Source organism: Piliocolobus tephrosceles, chromosome 5 (genome assembly GCF_002776525.5).
Source record: "Piliocolobus tephrosceles isolate RC106 chromosome 5, ASM277652v3, whole genome shotgun sequence".
Taxonomy (NCBI): Eukaryota; Metazoa; Chordata; class Mammalia; order Primates; family Cercopithecidae; genus Piliocolobus; species Piliocolobus tephrosceles.
In genome coordinates, this window is record NC_045438.1 from 132,125,468 (window position 1) to 132,138,717 (window position 13,250).

Sequence of the window (13,250 nt, forward strand, 5' to 3'; positions counted from 1 at the left end):
TTTTACAGATAAGGAAATTCAGTCCCAGAGAGGTGAAGTGGGCTGCCTGAGGTCACACAGAGGGTAAGAGGCCGAGCAAGATCTGGAAACAGGAGTTCAAGACCAGCTTGGGCAACATAGAGAGACCCTGTCTCTATTTTTTTATTAAAGAAATGTATCTGTACCCAGTGCTCTCTGCTCTGAATGAGGGGGTGGGGGTGGGGATGGTGATCTAGATGTGGCTCTGGGAAGCCAAAGAGAAGAGAACTGTGCCAGAGCTGGAGGCAGGTTCAGAGCTGGGGTTGTGGGTGGGAGTCATCTACCTACACCTGTCCCAGTTTCTGGATTGTAAATCCTCCAGGAATTCCTGATACTCCACTTAAGTCCAAGTTCCCTGCTTGGAAGCAGGTTTGCCAGCATGGGTTTCAGAGTGTTGTCAGCCCTGAGAAGGGAGGCATGGTGTGAGGAAAAGCAGCCTGCTGCAGGCTGGGGTTGCTGGGCAACCAAGCCCAAGGATCACCTTGAGGGAGAGCTGTCCCAGTTCTGTGCTCCCCGTGGGCCCAGCTCTGTGCTCCCCATGGGCCCAGGGTGGCTTCTAGTAGTGACTCAGGGCTCATGGTCAGTGTTCCTGGGAACAGAGTAGGAAGGGGTGGCAGCCAGCCCAGATCTCCCATTCCCTGGACAGAGGCTGGTGGATGACTCCTCCTGGTCTCTTAGGACTTTGACTCCTCTCTGGAAGCTGCTTTGAAAGTTTTCCAGAACTTGATTTTACCTGCATTAAATCCTTCGGAGAGTCTCACCTTGGAATTGAGCTTTTGAAATACTTTTCTGGGTACTCTTGAGCCCCTGGCCTAGTCCCAGCCAGGGATTCCAAGGGGTGAGGGACATGTGTCTTCCTTTCTCCTGAGGTGGAAGAACAAGAAAACAATTTCTCTCCTACAGCAGACAGACTTGCATGAAATGGTGAAGTAACAAACCACCTCTGACATCAGCAAGGGCCTTCAGGTACTTCAGCTCCTGGTAATCCTCACAGCATCCCACGAGAGATTTTTAAAATCCCTTCTACAGGTAGGGACATTGAGGCACAGAGAAGTCATGTCACTTGCCCCAGGACACAGAGAGGAAAGAACCCAAGGACAGGGCTCCATGGCTCTTTGCCTGGACAGAGTGACTTAGATCCATTTCAAGTCGTTGCCCTGGAGGCCCAGCCCTCACTCCCATAGACCCTAAGCCTCCCCAAGAGATAACTAGCTTTATTTTCAAATTTTATTGTATTTTATTTTTTGAGACAGAATCTCGCTCTGTTGCCAGGCTGGAGTGCAGTCGCGCAATTTCTTGCAGCTCACCGCAACCTCTGACTCCCTAGTTCAAGCGATTTTCCTGCCTCAGCCTCCCGAGTAGCTAGGATTACAGGCATGCATCACCACGCCCAGCTAATTTTTGTGTTTTTAGTAGAGACGGGGTTTCACCATGTTGGCCAGGATGGTCTCGATCTCCTGACCTGGTGATCTGCCTGCCTGGGCCTCCCAAAGTGGTGGGATTACAGGTGTGAGCCACCACACCCAGCCCTGACTAGCTTTTTAAACACAAACTCACTCTAAAGGAAATTGGAAAACACTGGTAGGTCAGTGTTTTCAAAATTTGGGGGCTGAAACTCACAGTAAGAAATGCATTTATGAGGCCGGGCGCGGTGGCTCAAGCCTGTAATCCCAGCACTTTGGGAGGCCGAGACGGGCGGATCACAAGGTCAGGAGATCGAGATCATCCTGGCGAACACGGTGAAACCCTGTCTCTACTAAAAAATACAAAAAACTAGCCGGGTGAGGTGGCAGGCGCCTGTAGTCCCAGCCACTCGGGAGGCTGAGGCAGGAGAATGGCATGAACCCAGGAGACGGAGCTTGCAGTGAGCTGAGATCCGGCCACTGCACTCCAGCCTGGGCGACAGAGCGAGACTCCGTCTCAAAAAAAAAAAGAAATGCATTTAGGCCAGGTGCAGTGGCTCTCCCCTGTAATTCCAGCACTTTGGGAGGCTGAGGCAGGAGGATCACAGGAGCTCAGGAGTTCAAGACCAGCTTGGGCAACATAGTGAGACCCTGTCTTTTTTTTTTAAAGAAATGTATTTAACACCACAATGCAGTAACCAGACACACAAACATGATCATAGCTCTTAGGATAATTTGTAATTATTCTGTTTATTTATAAATATGTAAAATCAAACAAAGTTGCATGAAGTAACACTTTTACTGCCCGTGAAACACCCTGGCATTTTCTATTATCTGCTGTTCTGTCTCATTATTTCCAAAAAGTATTGAAGTGGCTCCCTAAATTATTTCCATGACTTGAATTTTGAAAAGCACCCTGGTAGATAGGAGCTTGGGTCCCCCCGCCCAACCTTTGTCAGCAGGAGGGCAAAGCTGGCAGTGAGGACAAAGGTCTGATTCTGTGTACTTAGTGCCTGGCATTGAACTGCACCCTGTGGGGACACAGGAAAAATACTCCTTCCTGGATGTTGCCCTCAAGTCATTTACAAGCAAATGAAACAAGGCCACACATAAAACAAAGCCAAAGCAAGTTAAAGGCAGAAAGAATAGGTGCCTCTGAAGGACTGTATTATTTTGCCAGGACTGTCATTGCAAAATACCACAGGCTGGGTGGTTTCAACAATAGAAATTTATTTTCTAACAGTTCTGGAATCTGGGCGTCTAAGATCGAGGTGCCAGCAGGGTTGGTTTCTTCTGAGTCTTCTGTCCCTGCTTGCAGACGGCTGTCCTCCTACTGCCTCCTCACGGCCATCCCTCTGTGCACGTGTACCCCTGGGGTCTCCTTGCATGTTCACACTTCCTTTTCTTAGAAGGACACCAGCCATATTGGATTAGGACCCACCCTGAAGGCCTCATTTTACTTAATTGCCTCTTTAAAGGCACTATCTCCAAATAGTCACATTCAAAGGCACTGGGAGTTAAGACTTCAACGTATGAATTTGGGGGACACAGTTTAGTGTCCTACTATGTGTGCAGCACATTAGCTCATGTGTGTTCACCTTAGCCTGGGTGCTGCAGGCCTTATTCCTACTTTTTGGGTTTTTTTTTTTTTTTTTTTTTTGAGACAGAGTTTCGCTTTGTTGCCCAGGCTACAGTGCAGTGGTGTGGTCTCGGCTCACTGCAACATCTGCCTCCCAGGTTCAAGCGATTCTCCTGCCTCAGCCTCCCGAGTAGCTGGGATTACAGGCGCCCACCACCACACCCGGCTAATTTTTGTATTTTTAGTAGAGATAGGTTTTCACCATGTTTGCCAGGATAGTCTCAATCTCCCGACCTCAAGCGGTCCGTCCGCCTGCCTTGGCCTCCCAAAGTGCTGGGAGTACTAGTGTGAGCCGCCACACCCAGCCTTATTCCTATTTTAAAGATGAAGAGTCTAAGATAACGGTTTTGGAAAATAAAGAAAAAAAAAAAGGCCAGGCACAGTGGGTCACGCCTGTAATTCCAGCACTTTGGGAGGCCGAGGCGGGTGGATCACCAGGTCAAGAGATCAAGACCATCCTGGCCAACATGGTGAAACCCCGTTTCTACTAAAAATACAAAAATTTGCTGGGTGTGGTGGCAGGCACCTGTAGTTCCACCTGTTCGGGAGGCTGAGGCAGGAGAATCGCTTGAGCCCAGGAGGAAAAGGTTGCAGTGAGCCGAGATCTAGCCACTGTACTCCAGCCTAGCGACAGAGCGAGATTCCGAAAAAAAAAAAAAAGAGAGAGAAAGAAAAGAAAGAGAGAGAGAGAAAGAAAGAGAAAGAAAGAAAGAAAGAAAGAAAGAAAGAAAGAAAGAAAGAAAGAAAGAAAGAGAGAGAGAGAGAAAGAAAGAAAGAGAAAGGGAAAGAAAGGAAAAGAAAGAAAGAGAAAGGGAAAGAAAGAAAGAGAGAGAAAGAGAGAGAGGCTGGGCACAGTGGCTCACGCCTGTAATTCCATACTGTGGGAGGCTGATTTGGGCGGATCACCTGAGACCAGGAGTTCGAGACCAGCCTGGCCAACATGGTGAAACCCTGTCTGTCCTAAAAATACAAAAAAAAAAAAAATAGTTGGGCATGGTGGTGCAGGCCTGTAGTCCCAGCTACTCGGGAGGCTGAGGCACAAGAATCAATTGAACCCGGGAGGTGGAGGTTGCGGTGAGCTGAGATCGCACCACTCCACTCCAGCCTGGGCAACAAGAGCAAAACTCTGTCTCAAATAAAAAAAGAAAAAAAAAAATGAGGAGGGCCGGGCCCGTGGTTCACGCCTGTAATCCTAGCATTTTGGGAGGCCAAGGCGGGTAGATCATCTGAGGTCAGGAGTTCGAGACCAGCCTGATCTAAATATACAAAAATTAGTCAGGCATGGTGGTGCATGCCTGTAGTCCCCGCTACTTGGGAGGCTGAGGCAGGAGAATTGCTGGGACCTGGGAGGTGGAGGTTGCAGTGAGTCAAGAGTATGCCACTGCACTGCAGCCTGGGTGACAGAGCGAAACTCTGTCAAAAAAATAAATAAATAAATGAGGCTGGTGTTGGGATCAGCTGGTAATGGCCAGTGGTCTCCCAGCTGAGGAGGAATGTCGCAGCATTTGGGTTCACACTTTGCCCCTCACATGTCGCCTTGCTGTGGTTGAAGCAGGTGGGCTAAGTTTTAAAAGGCCATCCTATACTTACCTGGCAGGGGAGATACTATGATCACGAAAGTGGTTTTCCCAGGGCGAGGCTTATCCATCACACCCTGGATGTGCTGACTCCTGCGATTTCCCTAAATGAAAACAAATTCAAAGAAAGTAAAAGGCCATCCTGCTATGCGGACGGGAGATGAATGAAGCTGGAGGAGTGGCAGGAGGAAGTGCCTAGGCCGGGCCTCATAGCTCTGTCCAGATGGAAGGAAGAGGAGAGCTTTCCAGGCTGGGGCGGTGGGAGCTGAAAGGGCCCACTGAGAACTCCTCCCATGTCATTGGGGTGCCTGGCCAGGGGACCGAGGCCTGGAGAGGAGGAAATGATGCAGTGCTCGCATGTTTATCTCATGTGAAGGCTTGTCTTCTCCCTCTTCTCAAGGCCGGGCAGTGCCATTCATTCCTCCGTGTTCCCCATCCGGCCTAGCGTGCCGTTCAGAATGAAGATCTCCGGGTATCCATAGGACCCTCTAGACATGAGACCGTGGGAGGAAGTGGGGCGGTGGGTCTCAGTCTTATGCCCCTGACCTTTAAAGGTGTATAACGTGTGTACCTGAGGAAGAAACAAGCAACTGCTAGTTACAAACACTCCTAGTGCATGAGGGCACGGTATATTTTTCCCGCTGTTTTTAACTTTCCACGAGAGACACCCTTCCGCCAATATGGAGTCAGCACCAGAGGGTCCTTTCTGTCTTCCGGCTCCTCTTCCTTTCTTCCCTGCATCCACTGGAAATCTCCAGGTCCTCCCATGTTTCTTTGAGTGAGGCTTTTGCTAGACAAACCCATCTTTCTTTGACTAAAATCAGTCACCTCTCATGCTGCCTACTATTTCACCAAAAGACCCGCTTAGTGGTGGGCTGGTAAGTATTGCACATCCAGCTCTCCAGAGGAAAAAAGGCATATCCATTACCCCAAAAGAATCAATAATAGTAAAGTGCAGCAAAGCAACTAGGAAGTGCTGTGCTGTGAGTATATGTTACCTTTGTTTTGAACATAATTTATTTAATTCTGAGTTTATAGCATGCATTCTCAATAGGGGCAAAAACTGATTCTTGGTGGGGAAACAAAACAAAAAATCTTGCTGGGTGCAGTGGCTCACACCTGTAATCCCAACACTTTGGGAGTCTGAGGAGGGCAAATCATTGGAATCCAGGAGTTTGAGAACAGCCTGGGCAACATAATGAAACCCTGCCTCTACCAAACAAATACAAAAATCAGCCAGGTATGGTGGTACACGCCTTAGTCTCAGCTACTTTGGAGGTTGAGGTGGGAGGATCACCTGAACCTGGGAGGTGGAGGTGGCAGTGAGCCATGATCATACCACTGCACTCCAGCCTAGGCAACAGAGTGAGACTCTGTCTCAAAAAAAAAAAAAAAAAAAAAGCAAAAAACTTAATCTTTTTATGTATAAAGCACAGATACATATCCAGTACTTCAGCAGATATGTAGTGTCTGTGATATTAAATGTTTATGGGAGAGTGATGGTAGGAGATTGGAGGAGAAAAATGTCTTGAAAGTCTTCTCAGGAGGCAATGATGAACAAAAGGTTGAGAAACACTGTTCATGTAATTTAATTTAATTTTAGTTATGGCTGTGTTTAACAACCAGCTCACTGCTAATTCCTGAATATTTAACCATCTGCTCTTGCAAGACTATATGAGCTGGCTCCAACACACTCTCAGACCTGCCTACTTGGGGTGAAAGATGCCCCCAGCCCCCCGCCACCCAAGCGGTACATGAGGCTGGTGGAAGAGATGGCGGTGGGTGGTGCTGCTGGGTCTCCAAACAAATCAGTGGGGGTCACCTCTCCTGTTAGGCGCTGAGTCCCTGCCTAAGCCCCTGGCCCCTGGGTCATGTCATCCCGCCCCTTAGTGGTCCTCCTCTCTAATAGCCCCAGGACCTAATCAGCATGGCAGATGGGTGGTGGCATCCTGCAGGCCCCCCAACCCAACAGGGCACAACAGGGATTTGTGCACACACCCTCACCCTTGCCCTGGAAAGGAGGCTCAGGGAATCCAAATCATCTTTGTTCGGAGCCTCTGGTCGGGTGGTTCTGCTGAAAGGCCTACCTCAGGCATGGGGGGTCAGGCAGGGAGGGGCTCATTTCCCATTGGGAATCAGAGGGGCCCATTCAGTGATGTTCCTCCTAATCAGATGCTCCCAGGGAGAGTAATGAGGATGACACAGTCCTCAATGCTTGATTAGATTGAGCCCATGGAAACTTGAATAGCTATGGGGCACCCTTTCAGTGTTAGCTGGAGTGGGGGAAGGGGCTTGGGGACAGGCCAGGCATGCAGATCCCAACAGACACAAGCATGGGGCCCCCAGTTGGGCCTTCAGCTGCTGCCTGGAGGGAGGGGGCGCAATGGGGGAGGGGGAAGCTGTTCTTCCTGGAGCATTGACAGTGGTTGCTCTAATTGCTTTGGGGGAATCGGTCCAGAGTCAACCAAAGGCACTTTGTTTTCTGTAAACAGGGCGGAGAGGAGGCACAGGGAACCAATGGAGAGGTGGTTCCCTTTCTTCCTTCTGCTCTCTGCCTCTCCCCTCTTTGAACCAGTAGGAGTCTAGGATCTTGTCCACTGATCCCAAAGGCTCTCTGGATCCCACACAAAGATACGGTGTGACTCCTCAGAACCTCATTCTCCAAAGGCCCAGCGGCCTCCTGAAAGGGTCAGGCTGAGAAGCTGCCCCAAACAGCGATGTTCCTCTCCAGCCTTGTCCTTGGCCTACATTCATCATTGCCCTCCCATACAGTCAAGGAGTGGGAGTTAATTCGTGTGCCTTCAGTACTGCAGGTCTCCTAGTCAAAGCCCTCATGGTGGGGTGGGGTGACTATTAGAGCTCCCCTCCTTTGAGGCTTCATTTATATGGTACACTCAGTTACTCTCCAAAGACTCACTGGGAACTTACCCCACTTTCTATCCCAAAGGACTGCCCCTATTGTCCCAGCTTTGGGGCTTTTTCAGGCCTCCCTCAAGAGTCCCCTGAGCCCACCCTGTTCCTTGGAGCTGTGGGAGGCTGGGACCCAACTAGAAGGCGATGGCTGGCCTCCAGCATGATGCAGGAAGGGCTGGCTACAGGGCTCCAAACTGGAGTGATGGGAGTCTTGACAGGTGGGCTGCATGCCAGGGAGGGCTGGCCGGAGTTCAGGAGCAGGACTAGCAGTCCTCACACTCACCATGACCCCAATCCTCACCCCAGGGCCTTTGCACATGCTGTGCCCTCTGACCAGACTTCTTTTCCTTCTTCTCTCCATTGAATTAACTCCCACTCATCTTTTCTGTCCCAGTGCAATCATTACTTCCTCCAGGAAGCAGGCTCTCTCATTCCTATGTTTACAACAAACCCCCATGATTACAATTTTCACAGCAAGAACCTGTTGGTTGGAGCTTGCTTTTTTTGGATATGAAAATTTGAATAGGCCGGGCACGGTGGCTCAAGCCTGTAATCCCAGCACTTTCGGAGGCCGAGACGGGTGGATCACGAGGTCAGGAGATCGAGACCATCCTGGCTAACACAGTGAAACCCCATCTCTACTAAAAAAATACAAAAAAAATAGCCGGGTGAGGTGGTGGGTGCCTGTAGTCCCAGCTACTCGGGAGGCTGAGGCAGGAGAATGGCGTAAACCCGGGAGGCAGAGCTTGCAGTGAGCCAAGATCCGGCCACTGCACTCCAGCCTGGGCGACAGAGCGAGACTCCGTCTCAAAAAAAAAGAAAATTTGAATAATATCTGTGTCTCCACTAGAAGCTTCCTGAGAGCAGGTAGAATGTCTGCTTTTGTTTACCATCACACCCCAGTCTAAAGACTTATTGAATGAAACCGGGCACAGTGGCTCATGCCTATAGTCCCAGACCTGCCTACTTGGGGTGAAAGATGCCCCCAGCCCCCCGCCACCCAAGGCTGAGGCGGGCGGACCACCTGAGGTCAGGAGTTTGAGACCAACCTGACCAACATGGCGAAACCCTGTGTCTACTAAAAATTTAAAAATTAACCAGGCGTGATGGTGCGTGCCTGTAATCCCAGCTACTAGGGAGGCTGAGGCAGGAGAATCGCTTGAACCTGGGAGGTAGAGGTTGCAGTGAGCCGTTATCACAGCACTGCACTCCAGCCTGGGCAACAGAGACTCCATCTCAAAAAAATAAAAATAAAAAAGACTTATTGAATGAATGTATGAAATGAGCTACCACTTCTGTGAGGCCCTCCCATCCATTCCCAATGGCATTCTCCACCCCGTGCTGTGGTCAGCTGCGTACAGTTCTGCCTTTCCAAGTCTTGAGGCAATGAGGGGGCTTAGTGAAGAATGTAGGTCGTGGAGCCACTCTGCCTGGGTTCATATTCAGGCTCTGCCAATTACTAGCTAAAGAATAACCTTGGGCAAGCTGCTAAACGTCTCTGTGCCTCGGCTTCCCCATCTGTAAAATAAGGGTAATAGTCAGTGTATTCATGCATATGGCATGCTTAGAGCAGGGTGGGCCACTACGTTTTCCAATGAATGTGGATGCTGTTACCATATCTATATCTGAGGCACCCAGACCCCAGGGCGGGTGCAGCCTAATAGGTGCTCAGTAAAGCACATTATTGATTGAACCAGCAAAGTTTGGGGTAGGTCCTGGATAAAAAAGGAATACTGAGAGGGGAGTATGAGCCTGCAGGTGAAAAGGGATAGACCCTAAGGGCAGGGAGGAATGAGACAGCTGGAAACCCAACTGCCCCGACATGCTCCTACCCTAGAAACGTTTTCTCCGTCTGACAGCAGCAATTCACTCAAGGAGCAGCAGTTGATTCCGGTTTGTGTTTTTTCCAATACTCACAGAACCAGCCTCATGGTTTCCCCTCAGAGATACCAGCACCACCAGCAGGCAACCTACCCCCAAAGGTCTGAGTTTCAGCACTGTGTGCACTACTGCAAGCTTCTAAGTTTTAACAATTCTCACTGTTTCCCTTTGTTCCTCCAGCCCTAGGGAAGCCCTGGCTGCTTCCTGCGGTTGTGACTTCCATAATGCTTCAGTGTTCTCTTTTTGCCTTTTCAGTTCTTCAGTACCTAATGAACAATTCTGCACGTTCGATTCTCGCTGTTAAAATAACTGGTGTGGGCCGGGGCGTGGTGGTTTACGCCTATAATCCCAGCACTTTGGGAGGCCAAGGCAGGTGGATCCCTTGAGCCCAGCAGTTTGAGACCAGCCTGGGCAACATGGTGAAACCCAGTCTCTACAAAAAATACAAAAATTAGCCTCATACGGTGCCCGGCATGTAATCATGTTCACAGACTACTTGGGAGGCTGAGGTGGGAGAATGGCTTGAGCCCAGGAAGCTGAGGCTGCAGTGAGCCCAGATCGTGCCACTGCACTCCAGCCTGGGCAACAGAGCAAGATCTTGTCTCAAAAACAAGCAAACAAACAAAACACTGGTGTGGTTTCTGTCTCCTGACTGGACCCTGACTAACAGACTCACTGAATCCTCAAACTCGAGGCTCAGAGTGTTACAACAGAAGCAGGAGCCAGGCCCCCTCTACTTCTGACTTGCCTCATGGCTAAGAGAAGCAGTGGTTTCAGCCCCTTTTTCAGGAATCCTGTGGACTAGAAATGGATGTGCTGCTCACAGGGATATCTAATCAGCTCTGGAAAAACTGGGCCAACAGTTAAACCACACAAACAAAAGAGCCACAGCTCCACACAGAACTGTCTGCTGGGCAAATGCCAAAACAAACGGCCATGGTCTCTGGGCCTCATCAGGGCTTCAGGCTTCCTGGGCCCTCGCAGAGGCCTCTCAAGAAGTGGGGGCTAAGGCCGAGTGCAGTGGCTCATGCCTGTAATCCTATCACTTTGGGAGGCTGAAGCGGGAGGACAATTGAGCCCAGGAGTTCAAGACCAAACTGGGAAACAAAGCAAGATTCTCCATGTCTACAAAATAAAAAAAACAGCCAGGCGTAGTGGCTTGTGCCTTTAGCCCCAGCTACTCAGGAGGCTGAGACAGGAGGATCACTTGAGCCCCAGGAGGTCGAAGCTGTAGTGAGCCATGATCACACCACTGCACTCCAGCCTGGGAAACAGGGCAAGACTCCGTCTCAAAAATAATAATAATAGTAATAGTAGTAATAATAATAATAATAATAATGAAGAAGAAGGGCCTCAGAGTCTCTCCTTTCTGGACTCCAAGTCTTCTCTCATTCCTACCAGGACTGAGGAACAGCCAAATGAACCAGGCTGCCCTGTTCTGCTCCTCTAGAACATTCTGGTCAAACAGGGAGCCTTCAGTGGTTATTGTCCTCAGTGCATGTCAATGGAGTGACGTGCTCATTACATTCATCTGGGGAGCTTCTAATCTCATCCTGGACAGCACTGGTCATTATGTCACTAAAGTTCCCCAGGTAATTCTACTGTGTAGTCAAGATTGAAATTTGCCTGGGCGCGGTGGCTCACGCCTGTAATCCCAGCACTTTGGGAGGCCAAGGCGGGTGGATCGCCTGAGGTCAGATGTTCAAGACCAGCCTGGCCAACATGGTGAAACCCTGTCTCTACTAAAAATACAAAAATTAGTTGGGCGTGATGGTGGTCGCCTGTAATCCCAGCTACTTGGGAGGCTGAGGCAGGAGAATCACTTGAACCCAGGAGGCAGAGGTTGCAGTGAGCTGAGATTGTGCCACTGCACTCCAGCCTAGTGACAGAACGAGACACCATCTCAAACAACAAAAAAAAAAAAAAAAAAAAACCTACGCAATTAAAGACCGTATTTTCATGGCAATTCTCAAATTTGAGAGTGTATCAGAATCAGCCAGAGGGCATATTAAACCAGGGGCTGTAGAGCCTCGCCCCAAGTTTCTTAGCAGGTCTAGGGTGGGGTCTGAGAATGTGCATTTCTCAAAAGTTTTCAGCTGATGTTCCCAGTCTGGGGACTGTACTTTGAGATTGCCTGGGTACGGAGTCCAACAGCCCAGGTTCAACTCCCAGCTCTGTCAGATGCAGTTGACTCTCCACCGGAGAGGGTTTTGGGAGGACTGAAGGGCATAACTTGGATAAAGAGCCTCATACGGTGCCTGGCATGTAATCACGTTCAGGGAACGTGTTTTCACCACGATATGGTTATTAGTAGGAGAGGCTGCAGAAGTCTTGAGCTATAGCATGTGACTTTGAACTATCGTTTTAATCAGGGCCTCAGCTTCCTTATCTGTAAAATGTGGTAATAATATCCTGTGGCTCAGCCCTCCTCACAGGCTGTGAAAGGATCAAAGACGTTCCCAGATGTGAAAGTGTTTGGAAAGCTGGAAAGCCCAGTGAGGGGGTTTGATAAGACGGGATAAGGTGGGAACGCCCCGTCCTGCAGCCATCGTGTAGGGTTCTCTGCTCTCTAGGGATACTGAAGTAGCAGTTGCACATGCTTGTGAAGCAGGTTCCGATGCCCCTCTCCAGCTGCTCACATGCCTTCCTGCCACCCCTAGCATTTGGAATGCCAACTTGACATGCCTGGAATGCGGGAGTGGCAGGTTGGCTCTTCAGACATCTAAGGGGAAGAGATAGGGGCGTTGTCACACTCCCAGCTCACTCCCTACCCCGGCAGTATTTCTGCCAGGAAAGAGAATGTGCTGGAAGGGACCAAAGCTGTTCAATCGAAGATCCCCTCCACAGGCCCACACCACACAGTTCCCATCCCCGTGCCCTTCCTCCTCGACCCTTCATCTCCCTTTCCATCTGCCCACCCATGCCCCTCTGTCCACCTGGCTCCAGGGAGGGGATGGGCAGAAGCTGCACCCCCAGCCAAGCCAGTAGGGCAGCGAGGAGACAACCGTTCTCAGGTCAGGAGCTCATCCACTTGGTTTCACACCCTTTCAGTTCAACTTGCAGACAGATATTGCACGTCTGCTAGTATACAGCTAGTTAATATTAATGCTCTGTATTTTTTAAAAGATGTATTCCCGAGGAATGTCCTCACAGGGCCTGAGTTGGAAAGAGCTGAGAGCCCTTGGCTGTAAGGACATGAGAAGTGAGGGGCCCCCACACTGCCAGTGGGGCAGGGAGACAAGTAGGTTTGACTTAATTCAGGGGCAGTTTGGCAGAACAGGTCAAAAGTCTAGAAATGTACTTGCTATGACCCAGGGATCCAGGTCTAGGTATCTGCTCTAAGGAGATATCACAAAACGATCAGCCTGCTGGGCAAGGTGGCTCACGCCTGTAATCCCAACACTTTGGGAGGCTGAGGCAGGCAGATCACCTGAGTTCAGGAGTTCGAGACCAGTCTGGCCAACATGGTGAAACCGGGTCTCTACTAAAACTTAAAAAATTAGCCGGGTGTGGTGGCTACTTGGGAGGCTGAGGCACGAGAATCACTTGAACCTGGAAGGTGGAGGTTGCAGTGAGCTGAGATGGTGCCACTGCACTCCAGCCTGGGCAACAGAGTGAGAGGGAGACCCTCCCTCCAAAAACAAACATACGAACAACCGAACAACCAAAATGATCAGCCTGGTTTCAGTCTTGGCTCTAGTGATGGGTGACTTTTTAGCTTCATCCCTAAAATGGGACTTCATGGCATCCCACCACACAGGTTTGAGGAAAAACTGAGACAATGCCTGCCTGTGAGGCGCCTGGGACACAGTAAGTGCT

The 13,250-nt window shown here is 50.0% G+C and overlaps 1 pseudogene; it reads left to right on the forward strand.

Annotated features, from left to right (window-relative positions):
• The first annotated feature begins 4,642 nt into the window (after window positions 1-4,642).
• Window positions 4,643-4,768, forward strand: LOC111543207 (annotated as a pseudogene).
• The last annotated feature ends 8,482 nt before the right edge of the window (window positions 4,769-13,250 follow it).